Here is an 18858-nt window from a genome sequence, read left to right on the forward strand (position 1 = left end):
GAGATGTAAAAAATTAGGTACTACTTTCTAAAATAGTAACTTACTATGAATATGTTATTTGATATTTGAATATCTTGATTTTGCAATCCTGAGTAAAATGTGTGGGACAAAATAGCACTGGTTTGCAAAATCCAAGTAAATACCATATTACTAGCATACTTTCGAATTCTAGAGATGCTATTTTCTCTCTATTTAAACTGAGAGAAGTGAACTGAGATTTAACTAAAACCTGACCCTTATATATCCAAAGTTTTTTCAAGAAATTCTTAATGGCTCAAATGTGACAGTATTATACCCTGAAGAGTGGTAGAGATAAAAATAAAAATCTTCTTGAAACCTCTTGTAGTCTGATGCTTTTATAAAAGATTATAAAAGAAACCAAGATGCTGACATTTTTAAGAGTGTGAAGCCTACATGTAATAGCCATCAGGTAATAATATGACTAAAATAAAGATGTCATACAAAATTAATCAGTTACAATTTATCTACTTGGCTTCTATTTGCCTTTTGGTTACTGGCAACTTGAATGGGGGTTAGAGAGAATGAGGGTAGTCAGAGGCCAGAAAGACTCTGGATAAGGCCTACCAATTTTCTGATTAATAAACCTAGTATTAAAAGTCAACAGTGACGGCAGCAACAGCACATCTGGAGAGGCCACTGTGGGATGTCAGCTGCATCAGGGGACTTGTGGCTGGGGCTGCACACTCCATGGAGCTAGCGGGGCCAGGAATAGGTGGGAACCCTGCCCCCTACCGAGCTGATGGGGTGGTAGTCCCACGCTCCCAGGTACAACTAGAGCTACCCCGCCGCAGCTCTGGACCCTGGCATCCTTGCACTCTCCAGGGACCGGGAAGCCCCCCATTCCCATAGGCACAGAAGTGCCTGCTCCCACTCCCTTGCCTCTTCCTGCTCCCAGTGACAATTCCAGTGCAGAGCAAAAATGTGGCTGAGCCCAGGCACTCCTGTAACCTGCCAGGTATGCATGTGCTTGAGTGGCACTAACACAACAGCCCCCTGCTGCCTCACCCCCCTTCTAACTTTGCGTGCTGACAAGCAGGAGGGAAGCCAGCAAGGATGAGGGAGACTCTGCACAGGTCTGCAGGTGCCCCTTGGCATGAACAGCCTGTGTACCCTGGATGACATGTTGATGGTGGCAGGCAGACGACAGGTTCCTCAGCAGAAAGGGGTATATCCCTGGTAAAATCCCACCTTCAAGCCAGAGACAGTCTGAAGCCTGTCAGTTGCCAGGAGTTAGAATTTATGGTGTTTTTCTAGCCTGCTCATGGCCGCCCATGGACCAATCAGCAGGCACGTCCTCCCTCTGAGACCATAAAATCCCTGGACTCAGTCAGACTCTAACAGACTCCAGACTACCAGCTGCAGGAGGTAACTGTCTACTTTGGGTCTCCTGGATTCATTCAGGCAAGTTGCCTGCATAAAGGAGCTAACCATTGAGGGTCTCCTCTCCATTAAGAGCTGGACACTCATCAGGACAAGCTGCCTTGTGGAAAGGAACTAGCCACTACAAGTCTCCGGAGAGCTGTTATGTAGCTCAGTGAAGCTCCTGCCACCTTGTTCACCCTCCAGTTGTCCACATGCCTCCTTCTTCCTGGATGTGGGACAAGAACTCGGGACCCACCAAATGGCAGGACTAAAAAGCTGTAACACAAACAGGGATGAAACACATCCCCCCACTCACCACCCTGCAGGAGACAAGAAGGAGGGAAGAGCTGCAGCCTTATGGGGACCCCAGACCTAGGGGCTTCCCATGCCAGGGCTGTGGCACTCTCTGCAGCTCTGCAGTTTCTGGTGTCTCCAAGCTTCTGGGTGCCACTGCATTTCCCTCATCCAGACACAGGTGCCTGCAGCGGAAGCCACATGTGGTACATTTGGTCCAGCTGCAGCCTTGCACAGATCTGACAGCTGTGCCCGGCACATCGAGCTGCCTGCCCTGCCACAGCAGCTGGCATGGCTGGCTCTGCACAGTGGCTGGACCCTGCACTCGCTCACCCACACACCCCTCACTGCTTCACGTCTGGCTCACCAACGGCAGGTGTGGGATCCAGGCCGGTAGTGCAAGCTGAGCACAGCCTGCTGGGCTGAGTGGGCAGAACAAGCTCAGTGGGCAAAAGCAATATTCAGGCAGAAGGTACCATCAACCACAGAGGTTTCTGGCTACAGAAGTGACACCCCAAGAATCCTGTGACAACAGTATATTCATTTGCTTCTTATAGAAAAGAGGCATTACAGTAAAGACAAAGGAAAATGTGGTAACTGGGAAAGAATACCAGCAAGACACAGAGACCTTCCTTCTGGTCTCATACCACCACACATAGACAGTATATTTCCATTATACACATGCACATGCATGTGTATAACATACATAAAAGCAAGCTGAAAGGCTATGACCCAGAGATGGCTTGCTAAAGTGGAGCATTGAGGACTGTTCATAAAAGACCCATAAACACATCTAAGTACCAGGTGATTTAAATTTTTTTTTTTAAAAAAAAAAGCTCTTTCGGGCCCTTCAATATCAGTGGGTAACCCTTCTGGGAAGCAGATGTAATTAATAGTCTGAAACTCTTTTCCTTTGTCCTTAGGCTATACAACCATGTGTCCCTCTCCTAGAAGATAAAATATGCTGAAGTAAAAGTAAATGAAGTCCCTAAAGAATCTCTTGACTGGGAGATTTTAGGGAGAGTCTAACAACTAGCTTTCTATGTTTCTATGACAAAATAAAAATACACCTGTTACCTATGCTACAACTATGAGAAAAAAGACAGTGATCTCATGTTACATGAAACCAGATTCAATGAGCATCATGATGTTACTATAGTCCCACCAATTCTTCCAGAGGTTCCAAAATGTGGCCCTAATACCCCACAAGCACAGGAAACCAAAGCAAACGTGTACCACTAAGATCACATCAAGTTACAAAACTTCTGCACAGCTAAGGAAACAATCAACAAAGTGAAGAGAAAACCCAAAGAATAGGACAAAATATTTGCAAATTACCCATCTGACAAGGGATTAATAGCCAGAAGAGATAAGAAGTTCAAACAACTCTACAGGAAAAACATTTAATGATCCAATTTTTAAATGGACAAAAGAATTGAATAGACATTTCTCAAAAGAAGATACACAAATGGCAAACAGGCATATGAAAATATGCTCAACATTATTGATCATCAGAGAAATGCAAATCAAATCTACAATGAGATATCATCTCACCACAGTTAAAATGGCTTATATTTGAAAGACAGGCAATAACAAATGCTGGAGAGGACGTGGAGAAAAGGGAATCATTGTGTACTGTTGATGGTAATCTAAATTAGTAAAAACACTATGCAGAAGAGTTTGGAGGTTTCTCAAAAAACTAAAAATAGAGCTACTATATGATCCAACAATCCCACTGTTTGGCATATACACAAAAGAAAGCAAATCAGTATATTGAAGAGATGTCTGCACTCCAATGTTTGTTGGAACACTGTTTATAATAGCTAAGATTTGGAAGCAACCTAAGTGCTAGTCAGAAGATGAATAGGAAAAAAAATGGGTTACATATGCACAATGGACTACTATTCAGCCATAAAAAAGAACAAGATACTGTCATTTGCAACAACACACATGGAACTAGAAATTATTATGTTAAGTGAAATAAGCCAGGTAGAGAAAGATAAACATTTCATGTTTTCACTTACTTGTAGGACCTAAAATCAAAACAATTGAACTCATGTACACAAAGAGTAGAAGAATAGTTACCAGAGGCTGGGAAGGGTAGTAGGGGGTTGGGTGGGGAGGATGGCTAATGGGTATAAAAATAGTTAGAAAGAATGAATAAGACCTATGATTTGATGGTACAACAGAGTGACTATAGTCACCATGGATAGTATCTAAATTGTCTTAGATTGAGAACAGATCAAACTTAGGCCTATCCTGGAGAGGAAAAGAAATTCTTTATTGTGGAAGGTTCCAAGTCAATAGCTCTTCACTATGGAAGTCATTGAAAGCAATTTCAAAGGGTATGTACCGATGAGACCTCACTCCCTACTTGCCTTCCTCACTGTGCTCACTTCAAGAGCCACTATGCAAAGCAATCATATTCAGAAAGAAACAAAAGATTACGTATTAGGTACACTGTATACTGCTCAGATGATGGCTGCACTAAAATCTCAGAATCCACCACTATAGAACTCATATAGGCAACTAAAAAATCACCTGTACCTTCAAAAACTGTTGAAATTTTTTAAAAAAGAAAAAAAAGAAAGCATCCAGAAAACACAAAGACATTTCTTTTAGAATGTCTCCCTCTCTGGAGGGAGAGCAAGTGGAGATTTACAATATGACATTGTAATTGTTTAAATTGTGAGGAATAATACTTATTACATATTCTTTAAGCAAGGATTCAAGTTCCATCTCAAAATTTAAAAGTATGTATAGTGTGTTCAGCTTGTGAGCTGCACTGGAGAAAAGTCTGGCAAGTTAATGATTACCAGATAAGGGATGCAGGTGTGCATCCACACCACCTGCATCTCTTTCCTCCAGACCACAGGGAGAGGGTTCTGTCCCAGCACAAGACTCAGCCTTCTCCTGTTGATCCAGAGTCTAGTTCTTCTTTTCTCTTGTTCTAATCTTTTCAACATTGCCTCTGGCTTTCTCTATTGCTTAGGAATATATTCACATTTATTTAATCTTTTTTTAAAAAGGCAAAGCAAACAACAAATACGAAGTTATTTTTGTTCCCCTGTAGCTACTTAAAATTTTCTCCTCTCTCCTTCTCATCTAAGCTTCCTCAAAGAAGACTACCCTCCATCTGCCCTTTCTCTCACCTCTCACTTATTGTTCAAAGTATTATAATTATTATAAACTATTATAATTATTAAATTATTATTATATTATTTATTATTCAAACTATTATAATTGTATAATATAAAATTAGGGTTTTATTCCTGAAGCTGTTCTCAAGAACATCACCAAAGGCCTCCCTACTGCCAATGCCAATGAACAGCCATTTTTTCATTCAACCGCTCTGCTGCATTTTGCACTATTGTCCATTTATTTTTCTTACATTCTTTCTCTAATCTTATCCTCTTCTAAAAATGGCTCTTACCAGTGACTCCCTACAGGTTACACTTATAAAATATGTATTACAAAATATAAGAGCAAGGTTATAAACTTCAAGTTTCATCTCAGTCTGATCTTCACCCAGTAGTGAGCTACAAAGGAATGAACATATCAACTTGGTATAACACCCAAATAAGCTAAGCCATTCTGGAATAAGAGCATTCTATTCTGCCTGGAATGTTCTTCCTCTCTTCCTCACTGGTTGGCTGTTGGGGTTTCAGAAGGTAAATATATAGCCTCCCTCTCTTTTCTGTCTGAATTGGAAAACCCTTTCAGAGATAGATACAATAACCAGGCAGATGGAGAAATATATTTATTCCTGATAACGTTGATTATAGACACATGGCTTAGGTCAACAACAGCAGCAGGCTTACTTCCCCTGAATTCATTACACTACCAGTGTATGGGAAGATAATCTCAGACTACACCCTCCCCTACCTACTACTAACTATCTCTCACAGCAGAGAGAGAAATGAAATTTCACCCTTCCTTTTGGTAGGCAGATAATCAAAGGAAAGAGAGATGTGACTGATATGGTTTGGCTGTTTCCCACCCAAAATCTCATCTTGCATTGTAATCCCCATAATCCCCACGTGTCAAGGGTGAGAGCAGGTGGAGGTAATTGAATCATAGGGGCAGTTTCCCCCTTGCTGTTCTTGTGATAGTGAGTGAATTTTCACGAGATCTGATGGTTTTATAAGGAGCTTTTCCCCTTTCGCTCCTCGCACTTCTCTCTCCTGCTGCCTTGTGAAGAAGGATGTGTTTGCTTTCCCTTCTATCACGATTGCAAGTTTCCTGGGGCTTCCCTAGCCATGCAGAACTGTCAGTAAATTATACCCCTTTCCTTTATAAATTGCCCAGTCTCAGATATTTCTTTATAGCAGTGTGAGAATGAACTAATACAGAGACCCATGCAAACTTGGATTCTTCTATTAAACTCACCAATCAATTATGGATTTATTCTTGCAGGGGAAGGATGAACAAGTAGTGTAGAAAGCAGTGTGGCTTCCTACAGGTGTGATTCTATGAAAGCGTTAGCACAGCACAGTGACCAAGAACATGGCCTCTAGAACATTATTACCTGGAGTTGAATCTCAGCTATATTAACTAGTAGCTGTATTAGTTTGGACAAGTTCCTTAGCTTCCTTGTGTCTCCATTTCCTCATATGTAAAATGGGAAATTAGTACTATTAACTTCATAAGATGGAAGAAGTTAAAAGGAGTTAAGAAGGAGAATTAAATAAGTCAGTATTTGTAGAATACTTAGAATACTACCTAGTGTATATTAGGAATATATTCACATTTATTTAACCTAGCATATAGCAAATTTTTTAATGAAAATATTAAATCTGAGAAATGATCCACAATAGTTCCCTATGAAAAATCATTTGTATTATGATAATATTTTAAATATGCACCTTGAAGATTATATAGATTTTTATATAGTTTTTATTCATTGGTATACTAGTCTCTCACACTAAGATGAGTATTTTGAGTTTGATTATGAATTTTCTTCATTCTTGTATCTATAGCTCCTAGCACACAGTGTATATTCAGGTTTTTTATTAAAGTAATGTATGTTTTGATTTTTAAATGGTTTTAATTCACTTTGTGGTGGAATTAAGTACCTGGATTAAAGACATAATTTTCCTCAAAAGATTGATATGCTTGTTTTATGCCACCAAAAATACTTCAGTTACATCAAATTTATAGATTGTGATTGCTTTTGTAGAAATTAAGTTTTACTAATAGAGCATTTAACAGAAGACTAAGATTTTAAAACAGAATTACAATAAGATGCATTTATCAGTTGAGGTTGTAATGACAACCAGATGGCACAGTCAAATCAGTACGCTTTGAGAAGAATTTATTTACGAAAGGACTATTCACTAAGGGAATAGAGGAAGAACACAGGGTTACCAGAAGCTAAGGTGTTACCACCCCAAGGTCCAAAGGGACAACCACAGGAGGAAGAGGTTTCCAGGACTAGTTTGGAGAGCCAGGTAGAACGGCATGTTTGGAGAGAAAGAGGAACTTTCAGGTGCATGACACAGCAAGCAATAGGCTATCTCCAGGGAGAAGCCAAGAGAGTACACACCCCAACCTCACTTTCTGCCCTCACTCTGATCTCCTGCCACAACTGTCCATGGGCCAAAACCAATCAAAAGCCAGTGAGCTAGGAGTCCTGTTGATGTGTTCATTCAGTTCGACTTTCCAGGGCAGAGAGTAAGGTAAATAGTAGATAGACTGTCCAGTACAGCACAGTAGACAAAGTTCCCAGGAGGAATTAGAAAACCAATTCGCTTAGCTTTGTTCTTCCATATGAATACTCCAAAACAAATATAGTTCACTAAAATTAATATCTTATTAATTTGTCAAAGATTTCTTGCATATCTAATGTGTAAAAGAACATGCACTAAGTTTTGGTGATACAAAAACAAATGAGATGGGGTTTCTCCTCCCAAGTAGCTTACTATAGAATGGAAGACCAACACAGAATAATGTAGAAAATGTTATAACAAACTTAATGTATAAAGCATTACATGTTTAAAATTTTTAAATACACTTGAATGTAGGAGGATGCTATTAGTAAACCTATTAATATACTTGCAAATTAATAGCACCTGTTTCTGCACACTCACAATAACAATACTTCAGCTTGATTCTGAAAAAAATACTGGTCACATTTAAATAACATAGAATCTGTCACAACTAGTAAAACTAATTATTAATCAGCAATTGGCAAAAACTTCAGAGAAAAATGCCAGAATAATCACTGCTCTAATACAAACTGGATTTTTACTGAGAAGTCACAAAGAAACAAAGTTAGTTTTATATTTCCATAAACATCACAAAATACAAATAAAAAAGATAACATTACACAAATTTTTAAATGATGCTTATTAGATTTATAAACATAAAGTAACAACAAAACCAGAAATTAATCATTAAAAATGATTTAATCTGCTCTACTCATATACATATTTATACATTCAATAATAAAATATTTTAAAAGAAACCCCAATATTTTGGTGTAAATAAGTCAGGATGTTAAACAAAGCTCTGTATAAAAACACAAAACATATTCTATGAGTAGTTAATATGTTAAAATAGCATAATTGATTGTTCCAAAAACTACAATTAATATAAAAGGAAACATTGTTTGTTTCTTAAAATAGCCTTTAGTTAAATCGAGTCCTGCTAATATAAAGAAGAATGCCTATGAAAGTATTCGAGCTTAAACTTTATTTTCAGAAAGACATAAAAGAGCTAACAAAATAGAATTCTGGTGACTAACATGAACTGTAGTGTTATACTACAGAGGATCAAGAAAATCAATAGCAAATTCTCCTCAGAAAAGCATCCATCTCTGTTTTTCCTTTATTAAACCCTCCACACTTCTGTGCAGCATATTGCAATATGTGCAGTAAAATTCAATGTCTTCAAAACAGTTTTCCTTTTGTTCATTGATAACTCAAGTTATCTGAACAAAGAAGTATGTGCAAAATTTCAGATAATACCACTAATCTATTGTCTTTCACAAGGGCTTAGGCTAAGTGCTTTCAAGTTTCTGAGATCAGAAGCATGGAGGACAGACACTCATAGAACCTTGAGTTCTACATTAAATTTACAAGTTGCTAATTTAGAGTATGCCCTAAAAAGCAGGGGAAGGTGTCACATTAGTAGAAATCTCCATCAGGTCTTCGTTGTGCTAATGAATAAAACTAAAAACCTGGAAATTAAATTGATTTGAGAGGAAATGTGGGGTAAACATAGCATTTCCAGAATGAGGAAGATTGGTCTGCCAAATTTGATTACCAAACTCCTTCTGTATCTGAATATTAATATTTCTACAATGAAATAATTACACAATTACAATAACACAATAAATGGCAAGCAATAATGTTTATAAGGAATCAGAGTGGTGGAGTATGGAGGGCCTCAATTAGTACAGGACCTTGAAAAAGGAAAAAAGAAGAAATTTTACTTGATGCAGAAATTGAAGATAATATGTATGAAAATAAGGAGCCACAAAAAAATACTTAAGGTTAGAGACTTGCACTGTGTGTGTGTGTGTGTGTGTGTGTACATACAGGTATAAGGCAATGAAAGTATGAACAAAGTCAATCACTCGTTTAGTAATTACTTACTCTTTACTGCACACATTGTGTTAAGTAGACACCCACTACTTTACAGTTAATTAGATAGACATGGTTCTTGTTTTCTTGGAGCTTTCAGTCTACTTGAGGATGCTGACAAGTAACAGAATCCATTACAATGTCACATGATAGGTGGTATGATGTATATGATGTGAGACATTTGGCATCAATGTAGCAATTGGAAGAGGCACTTAAAATAAACTTGTGATGTTCGAGTAAAGCTTCCTAGAGGGAAGTACAGTCCACTGATAATGAAAGTTCATATTGAAGTCAGGTAAAAGTGATGAAGGATGTTTTTTGATACTGAGGAAACAGAACATGCCAAGGTCCTAAGGCAAGAGAATGTGGCATTTTCTTGGCTTTGAAATTATTTTAGCCTGAATAAAGCCTAGACTTTGGAGAGCCAATAGTGGTAAAAATGAAACTGGAAGAATATGAAGATTAGCGAAGTTTGGACAATGAGGGCCTAGTATCTCTTAAGGCTGGGTGTGCATAAGAAAAGGAGAAGTGTGAGAAGCCTTTAGTACAGAAAATAATAAGGTATGTGAGAAAGCCACAGCCTCTAGAGCTCTATCTCCTCACCTATGCAGTGGGCAGGGAGGGAACGTTTGACTCGATTTCTAAGAGGTGTGATAAGCTCTGACACTCTGAATCCCTGAACTAGTAGGATGTGACAATAAAACTATACTGTGAAGCAAAGAAATTTCCCTATAAAGGCAGGAGCTAATTATAAAGTGATCTCTTCATTATAAAATCACAGACACATCAAATAAAGTTTTCAAGCATAGCAATCAACATCGTTTACCCAGGATAGAGCCTCCTCTTAGCCAAATACACCAAGAACAGAAACCCAAGGGGGACCCATTAGCCCTGCATAAGTTAAAGTATGCCTGAAAAAGCACAAGCTCAGTGCAAGTAACTTCTACCTTAGCCACTGAAGGAAATAAAGGGGTTTAGATTATTGCATTTTTGTTGTTGTTTGCAGAGTACTTCTCTATAAATAACCTCCCAGAGTTAAGCTGAATACTAAGAGTTTCAAAAGTTGTTTAGTAGGTAGCTCCTAAGTAGAAAAAAAGTCAGGTAATGAGATGTGAAATTATCTGGGCACATTTAATTCCTTCGCTGTTAAATGGTTTTGGTGTTTACTGAACATATGGAATACCTGGATAAAATGGTTTTTATGATAAATGCAATCAGATGTCATGTTGCAAGCATGTTTCTGCCATAAGAAAAGAGACCCAAAAATTCCATGTGAATAAATTGCTGGTTTGAGAATCAGAAAACACTAGTTCTAGTTCTATTTCTCCTACTTCTCAGATGTGTGACACTGGACAAATGACTTGGTCTCTCTGTTGGTTAGTTTCTCAGCGATAAAATAATGGAAATATGAATAGCACTGGAGTAATTTCACAACTAGTTTATGAGGTTCCCCTGGAAGCATGGATGCAAAAGCAGTTTTCAAACCCTAAGGTGCTTTACAAATCCAAGAGATCATTATAGACACTGTATACTTATGTCTGAACAAATTAAAAATACAGAAGGTGTTTTCATTTCTGATTGAACCACAAAATAAGAATGGCACGTGCTATCATAGGCAATATAAAAGAAGAAAGCACAAAGACTCAGTGTGGTCCTCAAAGTTTTTAGACTATTCAGAAGTAGAGTGTTTCCTTCTAAGCACATAAGCATGATCCGCACATCCAATTCCAGATAGCAATGCAGAGAAGCAGAAATGCCCACATGGAAATGCCATGAACTCTCTCCCCAATTTTCCACTACAGCCCTGAGTAGGCTAGCTCACAGAAATCAGTACCCAGCAGCCCTTGAAAACTGAAAAATGTATAAAGGAAAGCTTTTACCACATGCACTGGAAAAATAGCAAATCATTTCAAGTCTCATGAAGATTAAAATATTTTAACCTAAAGCTATTGATGGTGGTGGCAGCATAGTTTTTCTCTCTCTGAATAATCCCTGAAATAATCTCTGAAATATATCATTTTGCTATCCTGTTGATAGATCAAGCAGTTAAATTAGATAGATCAACAAGATAGCAAAACCCAAAACATATAACCAAATTTACAATGGCTAACAAAGTATCCCAAACTCCAAAATACAAGTAAGTAGTAATAAACCACTAACAGCCATAAAACCTACATATCAGTGACTATGAGGAGAAAACAGAGTGAAACAAAAGGGCCAGAGAATGACCTGAGAACAGGAGAACATCCATGTCCAACGAGTATTTGCTGGAAGGCACAGTGGCCAACAGATAATAGCAGCTGAGTGATTATGTCCAAACCAATAACAGAGGCATGTAAGAGCCAAAGGTCAGCTCCACAATGTCTCAAGCAACCTGAGCACCTCCAAACTCTCACACTGACCAGCCAGGGCTCTTCCCCAAAACAGGACACTACACTGAGGAGAAACAGCTGGCAGTAGATTCAGCAATAGACTGCACAAAGTCAACAGGGACAAAGTAAAAGAAGATATAGATAAAAGTAAAGAAGAGAAAGACAGCCAAGACAGAAAGCAAACCACCATGTTTTAAAAGCGTGAAAACAAGAGAAGGGGTTTAGTGACATTATGAAAGCAATCCTGAACTAAAAGTTCCTTCTTCTAAAAATTCTTGGAAATCAATTTTGTGTAAATATGAGCAATAAAAAGGATTAAGGTCAAATCTCATAAAAACTTATTAAAGAAAAAAGATAGTAAAAAGCAAAATAACATACTACAGACAAAAAAAGTATGCCAGAAAGAAATGTTCAGAAAACAAATCAAAATTCTAACCTATTATTTCATAATAAGCTAAACGATACGAAGTAAAGAATACAAGACATGAAAAAGCAACATAAATTGGAATTAGAAAACACCACTAGTTGATAAATCTCAGGATGAAATTGTATATCAAAGAACAATAGTTTCAGGAATGAAGATTAAACTGAAAGGAAGAAAAAAACTAAGTAAATGTAGCACAAAACACCTTAAGATGAGTAAAAGGTAAAAAGGCAGGAAAAAAATAAATAAAAGAATTAAAGAAGAAGATAAAGGATGAGTAAAAGTGACAAATATTGAAGACAAAAATGTTTAACATATGAATAACAAAAATCTCTGAAGAGAAAAAACTAAAGCAATGAAACAGAACATATACTAAAAATTTAACTAAAACATTTCTGCAATAAAAATATAAGTGATTTAAAACTAAATATTGAAAAAGTGGACCATGTAACTGACAAATCAAGAACAATCAATATCAAAATGCATTCCAGTAAAATTACTGAACTAAAAAAAAAAAAAGAAAAGGTCTGTTGGGACTCTAGACAAAAAAGAAAGTGACGTATAAAGGAAAGAAAATTAGATAATCATTAGACTTTTCAAATTCAATGCCTTAAGGAAATTCAGTAACATATTTAAGATAGACAAAGAAAGAGTATATATACCAATGATTTTCTATTAAAAAAAAGAATTTCAATTACAAAAAGCATAGACAAAATGCTATTAACATGCAAAAACTCAGGGAATTTTGCTCCCACAAACTTTTCCTGAGGAATCTATTATAAACTGAAATTCAATATAAAAAAATGACTAGAGTGCTTTCAAGATAAATTCTCCTGGTTAGCTGTAGGACTAATACTAAATGGGGATTAAGATGAAGGAACTGTAATAAGTTTTACTATATGATCTGAGAGTATAGATGTATCACAACTAGTTTTTAAAGGAGGGGGGAATATGGGGAGAACAAATGAAAAAAACAAAACTGGTAGTAGTTGTGTTGATATTGTTATCCTGAGATTTTTTTTATGCATAATTTGGAATAAACAAATGAGTAATTTAGGGATATTATAATTCTACCTTTCTTTGTGTTCTAAAAAACCACTGTTTTCAGCATGTAAGAAATAAATTACAGATGTAATATAGAAGACTTTAAGTAGAAACCCTAAAGTCCTAAATTGGAACTGAAAGTATTGATATTAACACTCTCATTTCTGTTATCTTTAGATAGAAAGGCAGCCCTGTTCACTGTAAAGGCCTAGAAACAATAACCAATCCAGCAGTAATGAAAGTTCTTAGTGTCCAGAATATGATCTTAAACTACAATTTTTCTAGGTCTGGGGCAGGAAATGTGCAAGATAAGCCTAAAACATCTTGTCACGCAGGATAGCAAAGGAACTATTAAAAACATGTTCAAATAACTCAACAGCTAACTTGAGGAAACTACTCATGTCCAAAGTTTCAGCTTAAGATGAAATAAATAAGGTAAGAATTACAATGAACTAAAACTGATAAAATATGTTTAAATTAATCATGACACTTTATAAAAATTAATTGAACAGTTTCAGAGGATGATAGATAACTAATTCATTATTTTAAAAGTTAGTACCTTAAAAACTGGTAGATACAGGGAAAGGAAACATTTATTCTGACTTTCCTTTATGAACTGTACCACTGAGTAATCAACTAGTAGATGCAGAGAAACAGCTTCCTTTTTTTTTTTTTGAGATGGAGTCTCACTCTTTTGCCAGGCTGGAATGCAGTGGTGCGATCTCGGCTCACTGCAACCTCTGCCCCCTGGGCTCAAATGATTCTCCTGCCTCAGCCTCCTGAGTAGCTGGGATTACAGGTGTGTGCCACCACACCTGGCTAATTGCTGTATTTTTAGTAGAGACGGAGTTTAACCATGTTGGCCAGGCTGGTCTCGAACTACTGACCTCGTGATCCATCCACCTCGGCCTCCCAAAGTGCTGGGATTACAGGTGTGAGCCCCCACTCCCTGCCAAAACAGCTTCTTATACAGGCATTCCAAATACTAAATTCAAAAGGAATGGTAAAATAGGACTATTGCCATTTCGCAACAACAATAAATTATTGGATCTAAGCACTGAGCATCAAATAACTACTAAATCACAAAAGAGAGACAACCAAACATTATGTGTCTCCTTGAATGAATGAATGAACGAATGAATATGTAATTTTGTCACAGGGATTCAATTTGAGTCTGATCAAATCTGAGAAGCCAACTACCATTTGGAAATACACAGGACAGAGAAACAAAATGGACAGAGAAATAAATTGAACAGTACCACAAGTATACAATCAGCAAAATACAGGGTTTGTAGAACTCTACAGCTCAAATAGCTTCAGATTTTTTAAAATAAATTGAGGCCGGGCATGGTAGCTCATGCCTATAATCCCAGCACTTTGGGAGGCCGAGGCAGGAGGATCACCTGAGGTCAGGAGTTCGAGACCAGCCTGGCCAAGATGATGAAATCCCGTCTCTACTAAAAATACAAAAATTAGCTGGGCATTTTGGTGGACGCCTATAATCCCAGCTACTCAGGAGGCTGAGGCAGGAGAATCGCTTGAACCCGGGAGGTGGAGGTTGCAGTGAGCCAAGATTACCCACTTCACTCCAGCCTGAGTGACAGAGCCAGACAGCCTCTGTCTCAAAAAAAAAACCAAAAAAAAAAAACACCAAAAAAAAAAAAAAAAAAAAAGAAAGAAAGAAAGAAAAAGCAAATAAATTGAATAGAAAATAAAGTGATTAGAGGAATAATCTTTTGATCAAAAGACATTTTAAAAATATATTGAGTTTTTTAAAAGTGAGCAACAGTAAAGAAGAGTCTCTAGGATGTAGCCATACTGATTAAGCTATAAATAAATGCAAGGAAATAATTACTATAAAAGTCAAGATAATGGTTAATTGGGGTGGGAAGGAGGCAGATGTAAATGGAACGAGACACATGGAGGGCTTATGGGATGTGTGAATAATAATTGACTTCTTAATATGCAGATGGTAATTACTGAGATGTTTGCTTTTAAATACATACTTCACTAAGCTATACATCAGTTTTATATTGTTTTCTGTATTGTGTTTTATTTTAAAAGAATTTCCAAAATTCTATCCAATTATTTATAACTTCCTGATTACACATTAGTTTATAATGAAGAAAGAGCAATATTCTAAAGTATTTTAGTTACCTAATAAACACACCATTATTAGCCATTTGACAAAAGCATTCACACATTAATGTGTAACCAGCTACTTACTTTTATTAAAAATAAAAAACCTACTCATTTTATTTACCCTCAGAAAGTACATCATTTGCAAATATGAAAATAAAGTGGCATGAATATTTTCTATATGGAGCTGCCTTGTCCTCACTCAGTAAACTCAGTAGGTGCCAAATTATCTACTAATTCAATTATTGGATAGCTGTTTAATTATTGAGAAACACTGTTGGTGTTTTGCACTCAAACGACATTTCGATACATAGTAACAATAATAAGGTATCATCATAAACACTCATCAGAATGAAAAAAAAACTAACTGCTGTATTTTTCAAGCTTATTTTCATTTCTGATAATATTTCCAAGAAACACAATGATGCCTCCAAATGGCTTAAAGTTAACTGTCAATCATTCTTTATGTATAGTATATCAAATTCAATAATGTGGCTCCCAGTAGTCAAGAGGACAAGATTTGAGCCAGCAGAATCTCAGCTGAATACTGATCCTTGACTTTCTGTCTGTGGAAACTGGTCCTGTTTCCTCATATTATAAAATAGGTATTATTTCATTTATTTTACCAAACTATGATAATGTTTAAAGGAGATAATGAAAATAAAACATTTGTCACAGCAAATATATATATATATATCTTTATTAATGCTTCCAAATATTTGTTAATATTAATAAAATTAACAAAATAATTGTATTTTATTAATGCTTCCAAAATATTTGAATGTACACATATACATATATACATATACATATTCCAAAAAATTCAAATATTTTGGAAGCACTAATAAAGGCTGACACCATATTTTAGTGGAAGTTAGTGGAAGTGAGTTGCAATACAAATCTGGAAGACTAGACTGTATCCTCTTTCAGTGTAGAAAAATAAGAAAGTAAGGCTAGGTATCAGCAATTTTAGTCATATAATTAACATTACCAAAATAAAAATACTCAAAAAAATTTTTAGTAAAATACTGAGTCATTTTTTATTTCACTACTGTTATATTGTTTTAAAACAATGCTCTTCATAAGGACTTTAAAATCTTGGTAAATATCGCTCCAGACCCTGGCCCCATGTCACTGCTCTCACCCACCATCACTGCGGGGAGGGCGTCGGGAGAAGTCAGACAGTCCCCGGAGCCCGCCATTGGGATCCCTGCGGAGCCTGCCATCCTAGAGGCCACTGCAATGGGGCTGAACCAAGTCATCCACCAGCAGAAGAGCAGCACGGTGGGCATCGTGGAGGCCCCCAGAAAGACCCTGAGGAGTTGGCATCCCCACCGCTGCCCCTCTTGCCTGCACCACCATTGGGAGCTGCTTCCATCACCACCATCAGCACCACTGCCAGCACCAGGGATGATATGGTCCTCCTGTGAGCTACGTGGTTCCTCCTGGAGCCAGGGCACAGCCATGGCAGCTCAGGCGACACTCCCAGCTGGGGTCAGCACTCGCATTGCCAACTGCTCCTTGCGTGCACCTGCTGGGGACCATGGCACCCTGCCACTGCCGAACACGTAAGTGCAGAATAGGAGGGGCCCAGAGTGAGCGACCAGAAGGACCCAGGGAGGACCTGGAGCTCCCACTCCAGGCTGCAAGGAGGTGCAGCCAGGACTGCATGCTCCATGGGGCTGGCAAAAGCTAGAGACAAGTGGGAGCCCTGTCCCTTCCAAGTTGGTGGGGCAGTAGCTCCCCAGGTGCAGCTGTAGCTGCCTCCTGCAGCTCAGGCCCTGGGAATCTTCATGCTCTTGGGCTTCCGGGAAGGCCTTCTGTCCCTGACAGGCTCAGAGGTTCCTGCTCCCACTACCCGGCTTCTTCCCACTGTCAGAGCATGCTCCAATCTCAGCGTGAGGTCAGGACTGAGCCTGGGCATTGGCCAGGCTAGGTGTGCCCAGACTTGGAGTAGTGCTAACATGACGGCCCCCTGCCACGTCAGCCCCCTCCAGACTTTGGGCACCAACAAGCATGGGAAGGAGGCACAGGGAAGGCTGAGGACAGCCTGGCACTGGCCTGCAGGCATCCTTTGGCATTAACAGTCTGGGTGCCATGAATGGTGGCAGGAGACAGGCTTCTGGGCAGAAGGGAGCAGGTCCCTGGTGAAGTCCCACCTTCAGACTGCAGAGGGCCTGAAGCCTGAGGGCTGGGCTGACAGTCCTGTGGACCAGAGGGGGAACTTGTAGTGTTTTTCCTTAGGTCCATCGTTGGCTGCACCTGAACCAACCAGCATGCACTTCCTCCCCTGTAAGGCCCATAACCACGCCCCAAAACCCTGGACTCAGCCAGGCTGGAAGAGAGGACAGAGAGACAACAGGGAGACAACAGGATGACCTGCCTGCTGAGATGAGCCACCCACTCTAGGGCCTCCTCTCTGTTGAGAGCTGCAGAGATAACAAAACAATCTGCCTGCAGAGAGGAGCTTCTCATTCTAGCATCTCCTCTCTGCTAGGAGCTCAACACTTGTTGGGCCACCCTCACTGTGGAAAGAGCTACCCACTGCACACCTCCTCTGAGCAGTTTTATCACTCAATGAAACTCCTCTTCATCTTGCTCACCCTCATCTTGCTCACCCTGCACTTGTCTGTATACCTGATTCTTCCTGGTCACAGGACAAGAACTCAGTACCTGCCGAACGGTGAGGCTAAACGAGCTGTAACACAAACAGGGCTGAAACCTGCCCCCTGCTTACCACATTGTGGGCAAAGAGAAGGAGAAAAGAGCTGCAGCCCTTCAGGGAGGCCAGACCTGGGAACTCCCTGAGCCAGGGCTGTGACTCTCTCTTTGGGGCCCTGCCGTTCCTGGTGTCTCCAAGCTTCTGGGTGCCACTGCATTCCCAAGTGCCAGCTAAGGAAGCTGCTTGCAATGCGACTGGTCCAGTCACAGCCTCACAGAGAGCCAGTGCTCATACCAGCACCTGAAGCTGCCCACCCCATGGCAGCAACCAGTGTGTCTAACTGTGCACAGTGGCCAGACCCCATGCTTACTCTCACCCCTCACCATTCCATGCCTGACTTGCCCTTGAGGCGGGGGATCCAGGCTTGTAGTGTGAGCCAAGCGCAGCCTGCCAGGCCAAATGGGCAGAATGAACCTAGTGGGTCAGAGCAAAACTGAAGCAAAGACACAACCAGCCACAGATGTTTCTGACCAGAAAAAGGAAACCCAAAGATCCCATAACATTTTGGGGCTCATCCAGAGTCTGCAGAAGGGTGAGTAAAAGAGAATCTGTCCTTTTGGTCATTTTTTTCGGAGTCCTTAAACTTCGCAATAGAAAGAAAAATACCGGGCCTGTCAGTCAGTTAAAAGAAAGTAGTGTGGCCGCCAGACTTAAGATAAGGAGGAGGCCGGGGGTGGTGGCTCACGCCTGTAATCCCAGCACTTTGGGAGGCTGAGGCAGGCAGATCACGAGGTCAGCAGATCAAGACCATCCTGACTAACACAGTGAAACCCTGTCTCTACTAAAAATACAAAAAATGAGTCTCAGGAGCAAGATGGCCGCATAGGAACAGCTCCAGTCTCCAACTCCCAGCGCCAGCGACACAGAAGACCGGTGATTTCTGCATTTTCAACT

The sequence above is a fragment of the Mandrillus leucophaeus genome, unplaced genomic scaffold (genome assembly GCF_000951045.1).
Source record: "Mandrillus leucophaeus isolate KB7577 unplaced genomic scaffold, Mleu.le_1.0 Scaffold821, whole genome shotgun sequence".
Taxonomy (NCBI): Eukaryota; Metazoa; Chordata; class Mammalia; order Primates; family Cercopithecidae; genus Mandrillus; species Mandrillus leucophaeus.